Source organism: Rhipicephalus sanguineus, chromosome 11, assembly GCF_013339695.2.
Source record: "Rhipicephalus sanguineus isolate Rsan-2018 chromosome 11, BIME_Rsan_1.4, whole genome shotgun sequence".
NCBI lineage: Eukaryota > Metazoa > Arthropoda > Arachnida > Ixodida > Ixodidae > Rhipicephalus > Rhipicephalus sanguineus.
The window spans coordinates 80,795,444-80,816,844 of NC_051186.1; the positions used below are offsets into that span (position 1 = coordinate 80,795,444).

The 21,401-nt window shown below is 45.5% G+C and overlaps 1 protein-coding gene and 1 long non-coding RNA gene across 12 annotated transcripts in view; one reads left to right on the top strand and one right to left on the bottom strand.

Annotated features, from left to right (window-relative positions):
• LOC119375196 (GRB10-interacting GYF protein 2) overlaps window positions 1-21,401 on the top strand; it is a 676,837-nt gene that overhangs the window by 537,400 nt on the left and 118,036 nt on the right. The window lies entirely within an intron of this gene.
• The window catches only part of LOC125760368 (uncharacterized), a 21,180-nt gene continuing 7,535 nt past the window's right edge, over window positions 7,757-21,401 (bottom strand). Inside the window, exon 3 of the long non-coding RNA XR_007417939.1 lies at window positions 7,757-8,085. This is a non-coding gene — a long non-coding RNA (uncharacterized LOC125760368). The remainder of the gene's footprint in view (window positions 8,086-21,401) is intronic.

A 21,401-nucleotide genomic window follows, 5' to 3' on the forward strand; every position in this document is an offset into this window, starting at 1 on the left:
AGTCAACACACGTTGATCCTGCCAAGAAACCAGTGCAAGTTGAGATCATCCCACCACGCACCGTACTGTTTCCTTGATGTCGTGGGTACCAAACAGCGCACAGCAAATAGCTGAATTCAGTATATAGATCTTCAGATTTTAGCTAAGGCTTCTCTCGCGCAACCAAAATGTACCTTGATAGTCTTTTTCTTAGCAAGGTGCGAAAGAAATACGGGTCTTTTTTCTTACCAGAAGTACAAGCTGAGGTGCGGTATCTGCCTGTTCCACACGAACCAGAAATCGGGAAATCCATGTAAAAGCAGTAACATTGTGCGGTCGCCGTTGATGTCATCACATCCCTTGGTCATGTAATGAACGGTGAATATTCTGAATAAAAAAGAGTGAAAATAACGCACTCGTTATAATTTCCCGTGACGTAAACGTGGAATCTTTGAAACAATTTGTGGTATTAATATTCCTATTTAAGGACGACCATTTATTTTGGCTGCAGCCTAGGTCTAAGGAGTTGCTGCCTTTTAACAGTAGCCCATACTAAACTGTGTTCTAACATGCCAACAGTGAGCAGCTGAGTTCTAAAAGTAAGCCTTAAAAGAAAAAAAGAACTAAATATCAGTGCTGGGGATAGCGTATATTCAGAAAAGTTCACACAATGACAAAAAGGCTTTAAGCACTGACTTCTAGTTGTGTTTTTTGCGCTGTGTAAATTGTCCAAGGTATTCGCTGTGAAAAACAGAGATGTTGCCGCAGTGCACGACACAACGCTGGAAGAAATTCGCTAAATGTGTGGCCAATGTTGCTCATGAAGTTCCTTCGAGTTCTGGTCGCCGGAACATAGGCCAAACGGGGAGATGTTTTAATGAATGGGCAAGGGAGCGCAATATCAATGTGACGATCAACTGCGCAAACACAGCTGCGTGAGCTCAATTGTCATGTGGTAGTCATCCCCTCCACTTTCTTTCAGACCAATACCGGGTTTAGATGATCGAAAACTAGAGAGAAAGAAGTGAGTTGGTTAGGTAGAAATATACACCAAATATACAGCGCCAAATGTACACCAAGGAGACCACCAATGTCATCCGAAGGGTCAGTTCATGGGCGCTGTAGGCCAGAGGCCCAGGCTAAAGTGGTATTTTGCCTTCGCTGAAGAGCCTTTGCGGTACAAACTACACTGGCTCAGTCCTCGCCTCATCCTTAGCTCTCGCTTTACCTGGTGGCGAACATCCTTATAAGGCAGAAGATGAGGACAAAATGGAAGAAGTGGATATAAGATGGAAGATGGAAGACGGATATCAAAGGAGATGGAAGAGATGGATATAAGAAAGATGAGGGCAAGATGGAAGTTGAAAATTCTTGAACAGGTAGTGTCACTGGAACTTACGTTTCGGCCGGTATACTCGTCCTTACACTAGTCTAAGTGTCGACTCTTTGGCTTCAGCGACACCCCATGTTCAAGGATTTTCCTTCTCTGGGCCCAGACAAGTCACTGACGCCTTGAAAGGGTAGGATGCAACCTGATGTTCTTAGCTCCGTGGTGTCAAAAAAAAGTGGGGTAGCTACGCACAAGTGGTGCGAAGACTGAGGAAACAGCAGGGCTGGTGGCCTGCCCTAGCATGTCTGCAACCATGAACTCGCCTCTCTCCCCCACTCGCCTACGCTAAACCATGCTATACCCTCCCTCCTCCTTTCTCTGCTCCTCAACCTCACATCATTCCATCTAACCCTCACTTCCCTTTCCCGCTCCTTGCTATACGTGGCTATGCTATATGCCTTACCCTTTCCCCTCCTCTTTTCCTTCCTCCTCGGCCTCAACCCCTCTCTCAACACTCCTTCTCACTTGATTTTACTATTCTTATCGATATTTCCTCTCTCTTAGCTATTCCTTCGATATTGCTGTTGCCTCTATATGATGAGAGAGTTGTGAGCGGTTACCCGGCACGGGCGGCACTCAAGCTTAAGCACCTCCGCCGTTAAAGTCCGCAAAATGCTTCGTGCCATAGAAGCCCCTCTAAAGTCGCAGCTTCACCGAGATGATGCCGATAATTTTACTACGCGAATATCAGTGAACTTTCCAAGGGTAGGAACTAAGCGAGCCTATGGTACTGCTTTTACTTCGCTACATTTTGTGCCTCGTGACTGGCTCCTCATAGCAGTGTCACTTTTGCGCCGTAATATCAAACATAATTGGTTTCGTATTCAAGCACGTCTACAAATTGATGAATACGCTGTCACGTTGCAAGTGAAATGCTTGCAAGCCCACCGCTGCCCACTGCACACCGGATGAATATTTCTCGCCGGCTGACGTCACCCTCTGTGCGGCTCTCAAGCGGTAACATTATCACATATTGGCAGAACTGACGCAAGGATAACTCCAATGTCATGAGTTGATGCCGTTGCTACAGCTGGCCGAAGCATAGACGATAGCGAACCGTCAAAATGAATCGCTTAACCTCAACTGTGCCGCAAACAATGGTGCGAATGCTCGCTCGTAATCCTTGCACCCGTCAAGTAAAATGCCGTTTCATTTGGTTGAGGAGTCGATGGAACGAAATTACGCCCAATCAGGAGCGCCTACACTGAGACGATGGCAAGTAGTCAAGGTTAAAGATGCAAAAGTAAAGGCGACCGCTCGTTCGGAATGCGCGTGCACAGTAGAAAAATTTCGTCAGGCATGATAAAGAATCCCTCTTATTGCGTTAGCAAAAGTGCGAATGCTAAAGGGAAGCATCGTTTAGCATAAATAACGACAGAACGCAGAGAACAGAAATGTACCACTTCTCTGTGTATGTAGGCATTAAAGTAAATGTACTTTTTGTTTTGCAAGTCGTCGCCTACTGTGAAGACATTTGTAAAGAAGCCAAGTGACGTCACAAACAATACAGCTGCGAACACGTAGTGCAATGTAAAAAAAGGCAGTGTTAGAGGACATTGTCCACATAGCGCACGTAGAAGTTGCGCTGAATGCCTGAGCTCCTGGAGTGCACACGTTTCTTTCGGCGCCTCACAATAGTTACGCACACTCCCGCGAAAGTGGGCGACAATATCCTTATCCCGGTACACCAGCGTGTTTGTAATACTGCAGACTGTGTCATTCCCCTTCGCGCAATAGTGGTTAGATGAACGAACACGTAGAAAAAGCGCAGCAATAAACCGTGAATTTCAAGTAGCTTAAGATTTTAAAAAAGTACTGAATGTGACACACGACTTCACACACAATTTGGAAAAATTTGACGCAAGATGAGACAAGGACGAAAAGGAAGGACACAACACGTGCGCGCGTGCTGTGTCCTCCCTTCTCGTCCTTGTGTCATTTTGCGCCAAATTTTTCCTAATGTCTTACCAACAAGGAGGAATTTATTCCCTTCACAGCACAACTCAGTTTCGCAAATCGATTTGGGCCATCTATCCTGAATAGGTAGTACTTATAAGAAAACGCAAATAGAATGCAATATCCGATACCAAACGGCTGGAAGCTTCTTTCACGCGCAGCAGCGGCAGCGGATGGCACTTGCATAGCTCCTTCGCCTATAGCTGCTCGTTCTTTGAAATACGAAAAGGGGGTGCACGATGGTGCGTTGGCGTAGCAAGCCGCCGCCGAAATCTGTAACTCACAGAAGCTTCGCTTAAGAGCGGCAATCTATTTCGTCTGAGCACGTAAATCCGGGGGTGCCATCTACGTGAGCGGAAGCCAAGGAGGTATGTGATCTCCGTCCGGCACCCTATAAACCCAGGCAGTCGGCACGTTCTTCACCCAAGGGTTCCTTTTACAGGTTTACAGCCATCTCAGAGGGTCACTCCAGTGCAGATGCAGACTACGAACGACTTCATGCCATGAGACGACGAGCAGAACCACACTTTCGCCACACTGAAGACTAGAAGACTTCAAGGCGAATCAGTCTACATACGTCCAATATAATCTACACTTGCAAGAATTGCGTCAGAAAAAATGGCGTGATTTCTCCACTTCACTAACCCCATTTACCGCCGCTTCCAAAAATCTGCCAAATAATGACTGCTTTAAGCCATCCAGTAGCCCAGCGCAGCCTATTGAGAACATTCGGAACATTCTCATTTATGTTGTGCGTCTGTTTCTTATTGGACTGTGTTTGATTGTTTATCTATTCCTGTAATGACCCTTCTAGCGCTGACAGTATTAATAAACAACATACAGCAATTGGCCATCTCTCTTGGATTTTCCGAACGTGATGTTGCAAATGAGTTTGGTTCAATTCTGACTGGAACTCAACAACTTGTTCCGAATACTAATACACCACCTAAATATGTAGTGAAGCGAATTCCAGACGCTTGCGCATTACCACGTATTCAACAGGATAACACGTATTCTCTACTAGAGCTACGCACTGCTTCATCACTAACCCGATCACTAACCCGCTTAACAACAGCAACTGTCCCAGACAGCGTGTCGTACAGCGTTCTGAAAAATCTCGGCCCCAATGGCGCGCCAATTCTTCTAGAAATATATGACGACATGTGGATGAATGCATATGTTCCGTCTTGTTGGAAGATCGGGAAACTTGTGCTACTGCTGAAGCCTGGTAAATCAACAATATCCCTTGACTCATTCCATCCAGTCAGCCGCACTAGCGGCATATCTAAAGTCAGTGGAAACAATGGTTGCCATAAGGTTGCAGTGTCCAAGTGGCGCTAACAACACTCTTTTAGAACAGGTAGCTGGTTTCAGACGACGACGATGCACTATGGACTGCGCCTTGGACCTGGTAACATTTGTGGAACGTGGGATGAACTGCGGGAACATGGCTGTGGCGGGTTTAATAGATATAAGAAAGGTATTTGATTCTGTCAGCCACCCGTCTGTTAAGTACGGGCTTACCTCAGTTTGGATGCATGGTCGCATTCTTAAATGGATCACCAACTTCCTGCATAATGGGCAGATCTATATTTCTACTAATGATGGCGAAAGCGATGTGTTCAAAGTGAACAGGGATGTACCCCAAGGCAGCGTTCTAAGTCCGCTTATTTTCAACGCAGCAATGGCAGGGCTTCCAGAAGTGCTGCCTGAAGCCTTCAACATATCTGTATATGCAGACGACTCAGGCATATGGACGTCTCACAAATCTCTCGAAGTCGCCAAGCATCGGCTCCAGCAAGGACTAAATGCAATAAGCGACTACCTCAAGGAACGAAGCATGCAGATTTTTCACGCCAAGTCTCCAGTTCTACTGTTCACGAGAACGAAAGTAAATAGCTTGAAACTTTTTGTGGACGGCCAGAGAATTTAAATTACACAGGAAAGCGTCGCTTCTCTGGTGTTACTTTAGACTGCCAACTCAGATGGGGTCATCATATCGCCGACCTCGAAAAACAACTCAACAGCACCATAGATGTTCTTCGTCGCATAGCGGGAACAAAATGGGGCGGAACATCAGTTCTTCTACTCCACGTCCATTGCGCTCTCATCCGACAGAAAACTGCCTACTCCGCGCCGGTTCTGCATAACACATTTCAGACGTCTCGACACCGACTTCAGTTCCTACAAGTACGTAGCCTGCGCGTATGTCTGGGGGCTCAATAGGCAACATCAAGTTCCCTGACTCTAGCAGAGGATCTTCAACGTGATCCGGAATGCGGAGACCTGTCGGCATCTCTTTCGCCTATTCACACGGCGTCCTTCACATCCACTCATATCTCCAATTGAAAATCATACCGGAGCGCAAATACACCGTTTGTACCAGCAGCACTTTTCACAGCTTCCTGCGTCGACACATTGGCGACCGGATTTAAACTACCCGCCCTGGTTACTAGAGCTACCAACTACTGAAAGATCAATAGAAGGACTTCGCGGTGAACATGACGTAGCAGCCGTTGTCGCACTGCAGTTGGCCTCACATCACCCGTTTGACAGGTACCAAAGCTATACTCATGTGTACACTAATGGCTCCGTCATCAAAGAGACTTCGACACCAGCATTTGTCATTCCTTAGTTACGTGAAGAATATGCGTGTCGGCTGGGTCATCTTTCCTCTTCAACAACATCGGAGCTTGTCACCACTTTTCTAGCAATCAGCTTCATTAAACTTTCAAAGACGCCTAGAAAGTGGGCCGTAATCATGGATTCCTTGGCGCCTCAGTGAAAATAGGGTAGCTGCCGCCAAGAAATGGCGACAACAGTTCCTTCATTCGTTTCTTTTTTATTTCAGTAAAAAGGGATATGCAGTCATGCCACACGTTTATTTTAATGTCTCTAAGTTGTCCTCAGAACGTATCACTATACGGTTCAGCTTTTATACAGATCATCTTGAAATGGTATTAACTGCGCTGGAAACACGGACTACAGGAAATGAGAAAACAGCACGTTCTCGTGTTCTCTTGTCCGTGCTTTAGCGCAGTTAAAAGCATTCCAAGGTGAACTTCCTCCAACTAGCCCAATTTGGTGCGCTACTTTTGCACTGATATTGAGGTTCCAGTCAGCCACCTGCTGCTGATATGGTGATTGGAACAATTCTTAATCAGCTACGTACAACAGCACGTAGCTACGTATCACGTGCAGGTATGTAAGTACATTTGAAAAATGGCACATTTATGGTTGTTGACGTTGTAGTTGGTACTTTGTACTTAGGATTCGAGCATATATACCTGCTATGCGGGAATGCTCTCGTTTGGGCACTTTTTTGAGCTGCTCTAGCGTCATTACTTTTGCGTGTCCCTCAGTAGCCAGGGCCTCTTTCTAGAAAGCGTTGCTAATTTAAAAAAAAAAACAGCTCTAGATTACACAGGATTCTGCAAAGAGTTATGCAGGTTGAGCATTGGTCGTGCGGAAATCACGCCGTTTCCGTGCTCATGGTATTTCACAGTCATTCAGTTTGAGGATCAAATAGCAAAAATCAAAGTTTGCCTTCCAAAGCCGGCAATGAGAGGCACCGCTGTGCTGGCTACCTATGCCTCCCGGAGCTGCTATAACGTGCAGAGAAATCTAACTGCTAAAGCTGCTAGCACAATCGGTTAGCGAACCTTTGCTGATGCGAGCTACATGTCTGCAGGAAAGAAACGACTAGGCGGTATGGAAGCGCCATCTCGTTGAAAGTGAGCAGTACGTGCAAATGATAGCGGTTAGCACCACGGGCAATTTTATTAACACGTCGGTGTGCTCGACGGCACGACTGATTGCATTTTACGCAAAACATATGTTTGATGATTTCCACCCGGTAAACAATCAAGGCTGCAAGTTGTACATCACACAACAGGCTTTACTTAGACTAACCAACGGAGAGTTCGGGAAAGAAAGCGTCGATTTTATAGTTGAAATGTTAGGTGATGTTTGACTACAAGAAGTGGTGACAGAGAACGACGAGGCTGTCGATCGTCCACGATATTGCACTCTTTCAGTGAACAGGCAATGAAACTTATCTGCGTAAATACGCGTATTTCATGTTATTTTGCTAGAAGACAAAATTTACTGAAAAAGTTATGCCTCAAGGTTGAATCGTTCCGAAACACCGAGCTGGTAAGGCTAGCGCTCTTTAACGCAGAAACTGACAGAGTCCTTGCATATGGCACCAGGCACGTGTTGTTAAGCGGCTGTGATTGGAATCACGGGCATTCGCACGACTGTAAATACGTGGAATTTCTGCCTGATGGGTAAATGACCGCGCATCGGTGCCGGCTGACAGCGTCTTGATAAAAAGGGTAGGCATTCTTATTGGCAACTACAGTAATGGGCATTTGGAGCCGAAACAACACAAGAATGGTGCCACGCCGCGCGTATTCGTGACAAGGACAGCTTATTTTCTTGAGCATAAGCATCGTAAGCTTAGCGTTATTTTGGGCAGCTTTCTGCCGCAACATAAACCCCATTCTTATGCGTGTGTGCCACTTACGCTTAGCTTCACGTATCGGTGTTCACCAAATATTCGACTGCCAAATTCTGGTGGAGGAGATCGGGGCTTGGGCTTCATGATATCTTCGCCGTTTAAATATATTTGCAGCTTCACGTATGCTAGCATTGTAAGTGTCATTAAAGTACAGATGACGAGGAATGCTATTCTGGCATCAGTCGGCAGATACAGCATGTCGACGGCAAGGTGAGGCGCGGTGTATCCCGTAAGACTTCTGAAAAAAAAAAGAGGAGCCAAATATCAATTGCGCACACAAAATCAGAAAGCATTTGAGTGCACTAGAAACATGGCACATCAGGCTATAGCTGATGATGATTTCTTGTTTTAATATACCCTATGCACTGTTACATAGGGCCGACGTGGCAGTATGACGCTCGGCTGCTAACCCGAAAGTCGCGGGTTCGATCCCAGCCGCGGCGATTGCGTTTCGATAGAGGCGAAATGCTAGAGACCAGTATGCTTAGATTTACGTGCCGGTTATAAGGGTCCAAAATATCCGGCGCCTCCAACTGTGTGCCTCATAATAATATCGCGGTGTTCTCACGTAAAACTTCAGATATTATTACTGGTACGCAGATTTGATAGTAAAGAACGAGGAATTTCCCATCGATAAAGATCGAACTCTTTATTGCTCGTAAATGCGCCCAGCAAAACGAACGCTCACATTGCTATTACAGCGTCGAGTACAGACGACGGTCGACGATAATGTGATCGGAGGAACGCGTCCGCTTTGATACATGCGTCATCGTACATACAAGCGTTATCGTTGGTGCTCGAGTAAGTTCCAGAGTGCTGTCAACCATGGCCGTCGTGCATTTAGAGTAGAGCGGTGACACGTGTAAAAGCTTCAATAATAATAATAATAATAATAATAATAATAATAATAATAATAATAATAATAATAATAATAATAATAATAATAATAATAATAATAATTTCCTAGGTTTATATATATGCCCCCAAACCCGCAAAAGCTTTAGGCGTTGGAACTCGGTCATCATGAAAAAAAAATCTATACGTTTGTCAACACCTCTCTCGAAAAAAGCACAGTCCAAATGCCGCTAACAGAACGCGAAAGGGAACAAAAAAATTACGTGCACTCAAGGAAAACACAGGAAGCAAGTGAAAAATGTCCTCCCGAAATTTCGCTATCGTGCGTAGAATGGTCTAAACCAAAACTTCAGGTCGTGTGCCGATACACTGCCCTTGTGTTATGCCTGCGGGCACAACCTCAAAAAACCCAGTGTACCACAACGCCGCGGTATCTCGTACGGCCAGAAATATTGTCGCGGAAGTTTTTCAATGAGGCCGCGTCGGCGTATCGGCGTTCAGGCGCAAGCATGGTCACAGGGTTCCGCGTGGCGCCGGCGAAGGCTGTAGGGAAGGCTGTCGGTCCACGGTTGCTTCTTGACGCGAAGACCGACGAATCGTCCTGTCTTTTCTTTCTTTCTTTCCTTCTTTCTTTCTTTCCTTCTTTCTTTCTTTCTTTTTTTCCTTCCTTCCTTCCTTCTTTCTTTCTTTCTTTCTCTCTTTCCTTCTTTCTTTCTTTCTTTTTTCAAATTAGATGTGGCGGCGACGTCTACATTGTCTTCGTCACTGACGTTTGGTAGCATTGCGTCGAGTGTCGTGGCATCATAAGCGTTGTTTCTCGTACGGCCGTGTTGTCAACGAAAGCCACAAGAAAAAATGTCGCATTCCAAGTATAGTTGTAGTGATTCGAGGACAGAAAATGATCTCATTTATGTGACCCACAAGGGAGCGCGTGCAGCGTCATCGGGGGAGGGAAAATATGAGTGAAAGAAAAGAGCGGAAAGGAGGGGATGGGTATTGTGTTCGACGTCGACGTACATCCTTACAATTAGTTAATTATATCTCGGGAGCGCTCACTTCTGGGCACGGTAGCGCCTAATATCGTCGATAAATAACGACATGTGCTCTACGATGAGCAACTGCACATAGTACAGCCAAGTTGGTGCGCCGTCTGCTGCGCTGTTTACTCACGATATCCTTAAGTGAACATCGTCCACTTAAAGATATCGTGTGTAAACATTGTTCATTGAAGTGTTAAGGATATCGTGTGTAAACATCGGACATCGTTTATTCGAAGTGGACGCCACTCGCTCTTCAACTTTGTTGCTAGCACGTGGACGAGTGTTTTGTTTTGACGTTCAGTAAGGCAATTATTCTGCGGTTCTCCTGCGGTGAATTGTCTGGCTGTAGTGAAGAATCACGATCCGCCGTAAAAGCCGGTTTTTTTTTTTTATCGGTGATGATGATTTCTGGGGCACTCTGTCGCAGCAGAATATTTTTCGCAAAGAATTTCGCAACTTCGCATTGATTCTAGGCAAGGGTTTCGTTTCGCTGTAGCGGGTAATGTCCTGTACCAACGACGATACACTTGTTTCCACTTGCTGACATTGGGAATAGTCACAGTATTTTCATGCGCATCTGCTGAAACGATTGGCGAGGTGGTTTCGTCGTCTGGGAAAAGGCCCGCGGGGCGTTTTTGCGGTGTCTCGCGTCGCTGACAGCCTCGGCATATAGCGGGCGACGGTGGAGTTCAGGTATGGCTAGCAATGCATCCCATGAATCGGATTTGTCTGGAGTTTGATAGATTTTAAAGAAACGAGCCCATAGTGGTAACCGAAGTAACCTATGTAACAGCGCCCCACGCCTCAACCACGGGCGTTTGCAAATCGTACAGGCGAAGCCAAAAGGAGTAACGCGTAAATAGTTTAGCGATCTCGAGGTTTGCAGTCACGCAATGCACAGTGTTTGCAAATTGCAAACATTGTGCCTTTGAACAGAGCATGCCGGTCTGTTGGCAAGCGGCTTCTCCGTACGTACCAGCAATCTGGCCCGGCTCGAAAGTGTCTGTGGATGATGTCTGAGTATTCGTGAGCCATGCTTTCGCTTGGGCGACAACTTATATAGTGCGACTTGTGATGCAAAATGTACGTGTGCGCATCGCAGTAGCCCTGGCGTCAAGTACGTGTGACATCAAGTGTGGCGTCACGTTGTGAGAACGAAACGAGACACCCGGGCGATCAGACCAATACTTCTAAAAACTCGGTATTTGGCTCTCAATCCTTCGTACAGGGACCGCATCATATACACTAGTACGGTGCAAACAAATTGCAAAATATATTGCTTGACAGTTATCAATTAGGGGTGTGCGAATATCAATTTTTTCGATTACGAATCGAATACGAATATCCACCTTCGAATATCGAATCGAATATCGAATATCAAAGGAAACATGCCTCCACAGTAACGATATTTTATTTAACATGTAGCTATTTGAAAAAAAAAAAAGCATTAACAGCCTGACCGGCAACATAACATACACTGCTATCTCCAGAACACTATGTCCAGGCTAGCACAATGCACATCACAACACAAGCAAATATCACGGCACAATGAAAGTAATTACTAGATGTTATCATGAAGAAATACGAGTTGCTCCACATGATCAGGCAGCAGGCGCTCCCTTCTAACAGAGACAACCCTTCCCCCCCCCCCCCCCCCCCTTCCACTGAAAAGGTGCGCTCGCTTGGAACAGAAGTGGCTGGTATAGGGAGGTACATGGGGCAAACGTTTGCCAGACTGGGGTATTTGAAGGTGCCTACAGTCCGCCACCAGTCACATGGGTCCCTGTCTTTCTTCAGAAGTGGTCCCGCATAGTGAACGAGTGGTAGTGCGGCACGTTACGGCCGCATAATATTGAAAATGTACGGTTACATGATCGCCAACAGCGCTGCACGTCGGAGATGCACCAGCAATAAATCATACGGATTGGGGCGCTCGTCGCAGGCAGATATCGTGCCTCCGTGTACTTACGATGTTTATCGCTCCTGTCGGCAACGTTTTTAGCTATACGAACGCAGCATAAATGTGGAAGATGAGTTATTTTATGCATGATAATCGAATCGCATATTCGAATTTTTCGAATATTCGAAGTTATCGAATGTTCGAAGTTATCGAATGTTCGAAACTTTTCGAATACACGATTTTCGAATCTAATATGAATATCTCGAATGTAATATTCGACGAATATTCGAAACTTTCGAATATTCGCACACCCCTATTATCAATGTTTGTTCACACTATCACTTAAGCTGTAACTTTTCTTGCTCTTAAACTGCATTTGTCAGCAAGATGACAAGCTGAGCCAGTTGGTGTTTTTCGGTAAGCTTCAACCAAATTTTCAAAATGTATTTGTCATTTGCAATCGCGACCTTCCAGAGGCAGATAGAGTACCATACACTTGCTCTTTTAAACGTCAGCGTGAAGCCTGTGCTCCTTTGAACGCTAACTATGGGCGCGCAAACGGCATGCTAAAAAAGGCAATCTTGGAGGCAACGGTATCGCGGCGCGAGTTGCCGCTTTCTTCGAGAGAGCGCGCCACGCTGCGTGCGGCGCACCAGCCTGCTGTCGCGTCGGTCGTATACGCTAGGCAAAGCGCGAAATTTATCTTGAACAGTGACAAGAAACAATGGTTTCCGAGTGCACAGTGTAGTGTGTCCTTACGAACATGCACAAGATTGTGGCGTGTATAATCTCCAAAAAAAAATCTGTTTTCCCGTTAGATATTTCATGCCTACATCTACTCTAAAATACGGGAGAGCCAGCCATTTTTAATCATGTACTATTATTTTTGTTGTGCCCCACCGACAAATTTTCGGTTAGCCTACCCCTCTTTTCAAGTTGGTCCAGCCCCATATTTCAACGTGGCCGACCTCCAAATTTTAAGTTGTTATATTGGGAAATTTAAAGTTGGCCCACTCCCCGTTTTTTTTTTTTTTAGATTTGTCCCGCCTCCCGCATTGCTAAGTCGGCTGACCCGTCATATTTCTCTACTACGTAATATGTTGGGCATGGCTACTTCGAGTATGCAATATGTTGTACCTGTATGGTGGTACGTCTGGCAAGGCGTGCATGAGTATCTGTATTGCCGATACATGAGAGAATGCGTCGTGCATATAATACGATACAAGATACTTCTGTAGGAACACCAGCGTGTGAAACCATACACGTTCTCTGAATACCGTGTCTCAAGTTGATACTTCTGCCACCAAGCCACCTGAATAAACAAGCATTTACCTAACAGAGTGTATCTTGGCTTACTGTATCTCTATCCTTCGTGGTATCATCATACAAATAGCTTTTTAAATCATAATTTCTTTGTTAGCAGAACCGCTTCCTCAGGTGCCTCTTTTTTGCATCCCGCACATTGTCTGGGGGGGTCTCTGTTTTATTTCCCGTCTCTTTACTGCGTTAAGTGCTTCTTTTAGTAAATTTTCTGCTTTACTCTGATACTTTTAAAACTGCATAAATCTGCTCTGACATTCATACATTTATATTCCATTTCAGTTTACCTTATATCAAGGTAATGTTGCAGACAAAAATAATATGGGTCTGCCTGGAGGATACGGTAACAAAAACTCTGCTTACGACTTGGTGGAACGGCAAACTTCAGTGCCTTATAATAATAGAAACTATGAGGAACCATGTTAAGTATATCAAGAGGGCATTATAGCACGATTATGATGCCATATTCGACGGGTCTTTTTTTTCATGAGCGTCTACGAGAGCCATTTTAAGCTATTTTCCACAGGTACCGAATGTTCTGTTGCGTAACCTCAGCAGTGTGAAGATAGGTTTACACGAAGTTTACCTTAAGAGCGCGACCGCGAAGGGATGCGACGTTCCTCCACCGCCACCGCACACAAGAATGCTACGGCCGCGTTTGTCGACTCTGCGACACGGCGCAGAAAAGGCACTCGAGGCAGGTTGTCAACAAACACGGGTGTATTAATCCAAAGTGCATCACCGCGCGACAATCACGGGATTGTGGGCCGTACAGGGTAACTCCGCAAGACCAATCGAGTGCGTGCATGCCTGCATCGCTACGGATATCACACAGAGGGAGCAGCCGAGCGCACGGACGAGAAGCCGCCTGCTAAGGCAGCGCGTGAACCTCTCGCTGCAGGCCTGAGAGCATCTCTCGCGGTGGCCAAGCTCTAGCCAGAAGCGAGCTCATGCGGAGAGGCGAGCCCGGAAGCTGTCACTGTCGGCCAGTGAGGACGGGCGTGGTACAGTGACGTAAGCTAGCGTGTCGTGCGACGTGCGGAGCCCGGACATCTGATCGCCAGAGAGAGGGAAGCATGGCTTGCGCCGGACAAGAAGGCCTGGCGCCGTAGCCACGGCCGCCATGTTGCAGTTTAATCGCGGTTCCCGGCGATCGAGCCGCGCCGGGCCGGCTCAACGCGCTAGCTGCGGAACGAGGCGCCAAATGGAGGCCGCTCTCGGTTGCCACGGCAGGTAAATCGACAATACTTCGTGCTTAAATGTCATAATAATTAGTGGTGCCTCATGCATCGTGCTTCTACGTATTCACCAAGAATTTGTAATACATAACCGACTTTCTATTTTACTTTTTTGTTTAGCTCACCCAAAAATTTCTTGCTGTTGCAAGTGACCGTAGTGTGAATAACCGCGGTAACCGTAATGTGAACAGCTACGTACCCTGCGACGCTTTGTGCCACTACAACCCGTATGAAACGTTTCTGGGCTGCACGCGTTTTCTTGCACCAGAAGAATCGTAAAATGATTGCACTTTTATGGAAATATCGCTAACGAACGCTTTACGCCAGCAGGTAAGTAAAACATGAAATATCCTTGCGGCGTTATGTTATTCATTTGTACATAATGCGTCACAAAAAATATAACTACTACCGCTGTGTTTGCTGTAGACCTGTCCGGGGATTCGCTATTGAGTAAACGGTTAATTCGCTGACGGGAAAGGTAGAACTTCCGAGTGGTATATGCACCGTCGTGGAGAGGCTTCCTATTGCTGTTTTTGCACTTAGATCGCGACCCGCTCACTTCGCGGCAAGCAGACATTAGTAACAACAGCCGCGTATATAGAGCTCCCATGTTACGCAGCTGAAACAATCCAAAGAAATCGTTTCGAAATAAACAAGCTACCCGTTGAGCAAAACGGCAAAAGTTTTCAGATACGGTCATCCCATTCCAATGAAATAAGGTTCGCCGGAGTGAAGAAATATCCAAGGAAGCGTTTACGCGCATACGCGTTTGCTTCTACATCATATAAATCCATATAACAAGAAATTTTCAAGTGTATCGGAGTACTATCTAACGATACGAATAGAGGATATCGTATGGGATAGAATAACAGGAAGTATCTTGCATCTGTATCTCAAATACTTGTTGCCTGAGTATCTTGCATCGTAGCATCATACAATTTGCAAGGTATCTTTGGCCATCCTGTATATTGTGAAGAGGAGGGATGCGAAGATCAGGTGGAAGGAAAAGAGGTCACAGGGTAAAACATGTTCGGTGTAGCACAGCAAGGGATGGGAACGAGAATTGAGGATAAGGAGGAGTGATGTGAGGATGAAGAGAAGGGAAAGGGGGAGGAAAGGCTATAGAAAGAGCTAAGGAAAGAAGGAAATCTGAAAGAAAGAAATGAAGAATAAGAAGATGAAGAAAGAACTCAATCTGCATTCGCCAGTTGGTGGCTCTTGCTAGCCCGCTCCGCCGTCTACTTTGATTTCACACGTGTGGAAGTGGCTTTAATTTTCTACTTAATAAATATCACAAAGTTAAGTTTTTAACTTGACGTTTACTAGTACTGGAGGCGAGGCCTACCAGTAGAAATGGCGCTGCCGTCAACACGACACAGCATGTCGGATCACACTGATGTAGTTACCACGCGGCAGCTTCATCGGTATCGTCTCATGTAGATGAGCAGACCTGAGAAGGAGCTTTTGAGAAGAAGACCGCGTGAGCCGTGAACAATTGCTTCCGTCCAGCTGCGTGAGTGCGATAAATATTGTGACCTTCAAGGATTCAGAAAAAAAAAGAGGTTCTTGCGGAGTGTTGTCGGAAGCAGATGCGCGTAGCGAAAACATTCTCTAGCAGTTGCCGAAAGTGTTCGTGCCCCGATGATCGCGCATGTGCTGTCAAGTGCTCATATGCGGTACATTAAAGCGCGAAGCACCGTGTATATATAGGCACGCGACTCATATATCGCGCAACTGCAGCGAAACTAAATATTCGCAGCAGACTTGGCAGTAGAATAGAGGCTGTGTTTTTTTCTTCTTACGTATGTACTAGTGATGCAGAACTATCGGTAATTTGACTATCGATAGTATCGATAGTTTCTTTGGAACTATCGATAGTGTAAACAAACTATCGATAGTACTACTATCGATAAACTATCGATAGTCGAATCGATAGTACCATCGGTAATATTGCGAGCGATATTACTGCCAGTGTTTATTGCTTTGTTTTGATGTATTCCGGTTTCACCCACAGACTGTTAGCAGCGTTTGACGCAAACCGCGGCGCAATGTTTGAGAGACTTCGCGATTGTTTGAGATTATTGCAAAAATTAAGCGCCGGACGCGAATAGTCAAGTGTATTCGAGAGCCTACGCGAGCACCAGCGATAACGCTGGAAGGTTTGATGACTGATGTATAAAAGACGAAGCGTTCCACCGATTATCAGATTACGCGACGGCCGGCGACTGTTCTCGCAGCTATCAGTGCCCAGCGTGTATCGCTTGTATTCTGAGTTTTGATTTCCTGGGCACAAGTTCGACCAAATAAAGAGCTTCGTATTTCCCCGTCTTGCTGCAGCATTCTTGAACCTCACAACCACCTGACAAACTATCCACAGTGTTACGAATAATGATGCTGTTGCTGGCTGGCCAAACTGCCAAAATATTCGCGATAGCCTACTATCACCTTCGCTTAATTTATGAGCAAATGTTTGGCGAGAGAAATTATTTGCGCAGTGAAAATGGCGGCATATGTCCATGAATAAATTAATATTTAAAAGCAACCAGTTACATCATATGAATAACAAACTTAGTTCTTGATATTTTTTTAATTTTCAAATCATAAAATGCAATATAAATCTCAAGCCGCGGAGTTCCATCGCATGTAACGGCTTCCTTTCCGCTACAGCTGAATAGTTCTTTAGGGTCATGTCTCAGCGAAGCACTCGGTGAAGAACTCAATCATGTCAACTTTCTTGCCCTTGAGCCTGCTCCTCCGGCTCCACTATGTACCACACGCAAGGGGAACCAAGTTTATTCTGCAATGAGCTCGCGCTGTTGATTTTAAACTATCGATAGTACTTACTATCGATAGTGCTATCGATAGTATCTTTTACCATCGATAGTTCGATAGTGACTCAGCTATCGATAGTATCGATAGTACCATCGATAGTTCTGCATCACTAGTATGTACCCGTTTTTCTCGCAAGCTCGCGAATGTGACAGCTAGCCGCCGATATGGAACTTAGATGATTTCGCAACCTAGAATATTTATATGTCTAAAGAAAATACATTCGTACGTTGGCTGGAACGTGCAGCTTAGATTGTTTTGACTGAGTTATCAGAGGAAGCAGATATAAATACCATACACAATGCAGACAAGCACGATATTTTGCAATGTCCTTGTTGTAAACAAGGAAAGTAGCAAATTGACTTCTCGATTACTCGCTGCCTGTTTCCTACTTAAACCCTGAAATTTTGCAGCAATTAGGTATTGTCTGATCGAAAATTTAGTATATTTCTTTACCTCTTCAAGCTTTGTTAACACCTTTTTTCTAATGTCCTGGAGAAATACTGCAATGCCAACCCACAATTTATGGCATCTTAAAAGCGGATAGCATTAAAACGCTTACAGTTTCAGGTTTTCTTCAAAGTAGATATAACTTCACTAGTTATAACATTAAATTTCACAGCTTTTATTTTGTCTATCACTTAACGAGATGTTAGTGGACTTTTAAATCCGAAGCATTTCTTAGCGAGCCTTTGACACTTTGAGCCTGCCTGCCTATCTATCTATCTATCTATCTATCTATCTATCTATCTATCTATCTATCTATCTATCTATCTATCTATCAGCCGCCTACGTCTGGTTGCTCTCATGATTGCCTCCTTAACTTGGTGTAGACCAAAATTGGCATGGCAAAGTAAGAGAATTTGACGAATATGACTGTCGAGTCATGACATGAATACCCTGAAAATCCTGTCGCATACGTCGTCAAGCCCTTTCATCCAGGCACGTGTGGTACATACCCGTTTACCACGGGCCGCGGTGTACGGGTAAGCGCGCGACCAGGGATTCGAACCTACGACCCCTCGCTCCACAGCATGCCGCGTTAAGCGACTGTGCCACGGAGCATACGTCCCTCAACATACTAGCGGCGAGCTATTTATATACACCACGTACCGCTAGCGGTACGCAGAGCTCTGAGGCGCATTAGCGTGTTCTCTTCATCACACGCGAGATGGCGCGAAGGGCGCGCTTTAAAGGTCGTCGCCCCGTACGTTTTTTGCCGGCTTCGCGATGCGAGCGCGCTTGTGTAGCGGGGGAAGGGGGGGGGTGCGTACGGCTTGTGCTCTCACCGCAAAGTCTGCGTTAAAGTTACGAAGTGCACGAAGGTCACTTCGCTCGCGGCAGCGGCGGCGTTTGCGAAAGGAGTAAGCTGCTAGTAGAAGAACCAAAGTAAGAGCTAGTTGACTGTGCATAGTCGACACTTGCAGCGCGCTGCTCAAACACAAAGAAGTAAGAACTTTGATAATTGTTAGTTCGCGCTCGTCCTATGTATACCTGTGCGTTTCTTTTGTGAGTCCTCCCTGCGTTTCCTTTTCGCCTATTTCACTCACTTTCGTGCGTCCTTCGTGTTTGAGCAGGGCGGTGAAAGTGTGGAGCTATGACAGCTGTTAGTTGGCGCTCGTCTTGTGTGTGGTGTGTTCTTTTCGTGCGTCCTTCGAGTTTGACCAGCGTGCTGCAAGTTTCGAGCTACTTGCCGTTGTTCGTGTGAAATTGCAATTTGTTGCTATCGCATTCATCGCTTGACTCTTGCGGCGAAACTGCGACGTTTTTTCTTTATTTTGTGTGTCGTTCTTTCTCTCTCTGTCTTTCTATCTTCTCTCTCTTTCTTCACTTTCATTCTCTCTATTTTTGTTTGTCATTCTTTCTTTCTTTCTTTCTCTCTCTCTGCAGTCGTTTTCTTTTTCTCTTTCTTGCCTGTCCTTCTATTTCTCTATGTCTCTTCCTTTCTTTCTCTTTCTTTCTCTCTCTCTCTCTACTCCTTCTTTCGCCCATCAGAGTTATTGCATCCCACGCCGTACAAATCGGCGCACGTGTTCTGGGAGCGAAGCACAAGAGGAAGAAGAGGACAAAGATGAAGAAGAGGACGAAAATAGCGCGTGCCGGTTCATGGTGATGATAATTTTCTATCTACGAAGCACGACGAACCTCGAGCATAACAGCTCGGCTGTAAAAGACCAGGTTAACACCATCGTTAGAACGTATAACCATATTATAACTTTGTACCCCAACGATTAGAAACTGAACGTCAGTAAAACATTCTCTGCTTTCAGTTTGTCTGTACAAGTGACATGGACGGGACAACTTCCTTCACTTTAATTGCACAAGCAATATGGCATCTGCACCACGTGCCAATAGAACAAGAGCAGCCAAACTTCAAGGGGTGCACTGCATCGTTGCTCATACCACGTCAATGAGGCGGTACAAGCGAATTGCCCCGGTCTAAATTTTGGGGGGGTAAATATCGAATCTCACAATCGTGTGGAAATGTTTCAAACGGTCAGAGCAAACCCCACGTAGTTCGCGAGCTCAAAGAACCTGAGAACAACACTCACACTAACGCACAGCCTCATTTTAACTGTCGAATGTGATGTACGTGTGGACATTCGGAGCACTTTTTCGCCACATGTCACCGAATTGCCACCATATTCACCACCGTCTCGCCAAACGCGCCATCCTCACCTTCGGTACATGTAAAATACCTACATATCTCGATGTGACTTCCATCGAAGTCAGTGTCACACCCTACATCCCGAAGCAGAGAAGATGTTCCAAATGCCAAAGGTTTGCTCACGCATGCTACTCCTGCAGAGGTAATGAAACTTGTGCATAATGGGGTGCCAGTGATCACTCATTCGACAACTGCGATTCCTCGCCATGGTGTGTCTACTGTAAAGGAGTTCACCCAGCTTATTCGTCCCGCCCTTGTTAAAAATATACGAGTTGCACTGGCAGTCAAAGAGAAAATCTTGTTCTACGAAGCAAAACAACGGTTGGCGTGCCTTTCCGGAAGTTATGGCGATGTGGCACAGGTGCTGGAAGCGTCAGACAATGGCTTTATCTTCACGCTTTTCACACAGAAAAAAAATGTAAGGCATGAGAGAGTTGGCGAATCATCTGATGAATCCCCGCAAATTATCTCGATGACGAGCACGTCACAAATGTGCGACAAATGCTATTTCAATAACATTATCTAGGGTTTTACGCGCCAGAACCACTATATGATTATGAGGTACGTCATAGTGGAGACTCCGGAAATTTTCACCATCTCAAGTTCTTTGACGTGCTCTGACATCGCACAGTAAACGGGCCTCTAACATTTTTGCCTCCATCCAAATGCGACCGCCGCGGCCGGGGTCGAAGCCGCGACCTTTGGGTCAGCAGTCTAGCACCGCAAACCGCTACACCACCGCGGCGGACCAAGTGCTTTTTCAAACAGGCGAATTAATTTAAGGGGGCAACTTCACCACGTTGAACTGTAGCTGTTCTACGAAACGACTCGAAATGCGTATTATGTTAAGTGCACAAGTGAACGTCCGAGCCATACCAGCCGTCCAAGAAGTTCAGACGCAGGTCCAAGAAGTTCAGCGCAGGTGTGTCCCCATTTAAGCGGCCAGTCACTTTGTGAAATGGCTGTTTTGAACCTTTCACAAAGTATGGACATTTCCTTTGTGAAACAACCATTTACTTTGTGAAAAAAAACGTCATAGTTTATGCCAACAACCAACAGCTAAAAGACGGATTTTCATTTCGTGAGTACAGCGGGAAGGGGTACGAAATAAATACGATCTCTAATGAAGTCGTATTTCACAAGGCATAGTAGCAAATAGGGAACTAAATAGGGAAATAGGCATAGTAGCAAATAGGGAAAGTCAGTTGGATTTTGTAAGAGTTATAAAAAAACGCAAAGGAAAGTCAGGTACATTTGGTTAACCAGACGCACCTGGTTTTCCCTATCATAATAACGTGTTCTGAAGCATCACAAGGAACTGGACAAGGGGGACAAAGCACGAGTAAAGAAAATACCAAATCACACGCACTGACGTGTTTTCTTCGCGTTGTCCTGGTCTGTGCTCTGCTTCACAGACGCCTTATGGCGACTGATCACCACTACGTCCCCTGGAATTATTATTACCATCACGTCGAAATGAGCTTGCGTCGACCTTGCTGAACTTGCCACTTTACATCGGGAAAGGTGTGTTTGTAAGATCCATTGCAGTGTAGCGCAACGTATATCGTTTTTCCTTTCATTATTTTTTCATCAAAACCTATACCATCTCCATATTTTCCAGCTAGCTGATTTTTTTAGAGCACCCACACCAAGCTTCGTTTGTCTCAATTTTTTCAGATAGGGCAAGGGCTCTTGAACTTATTT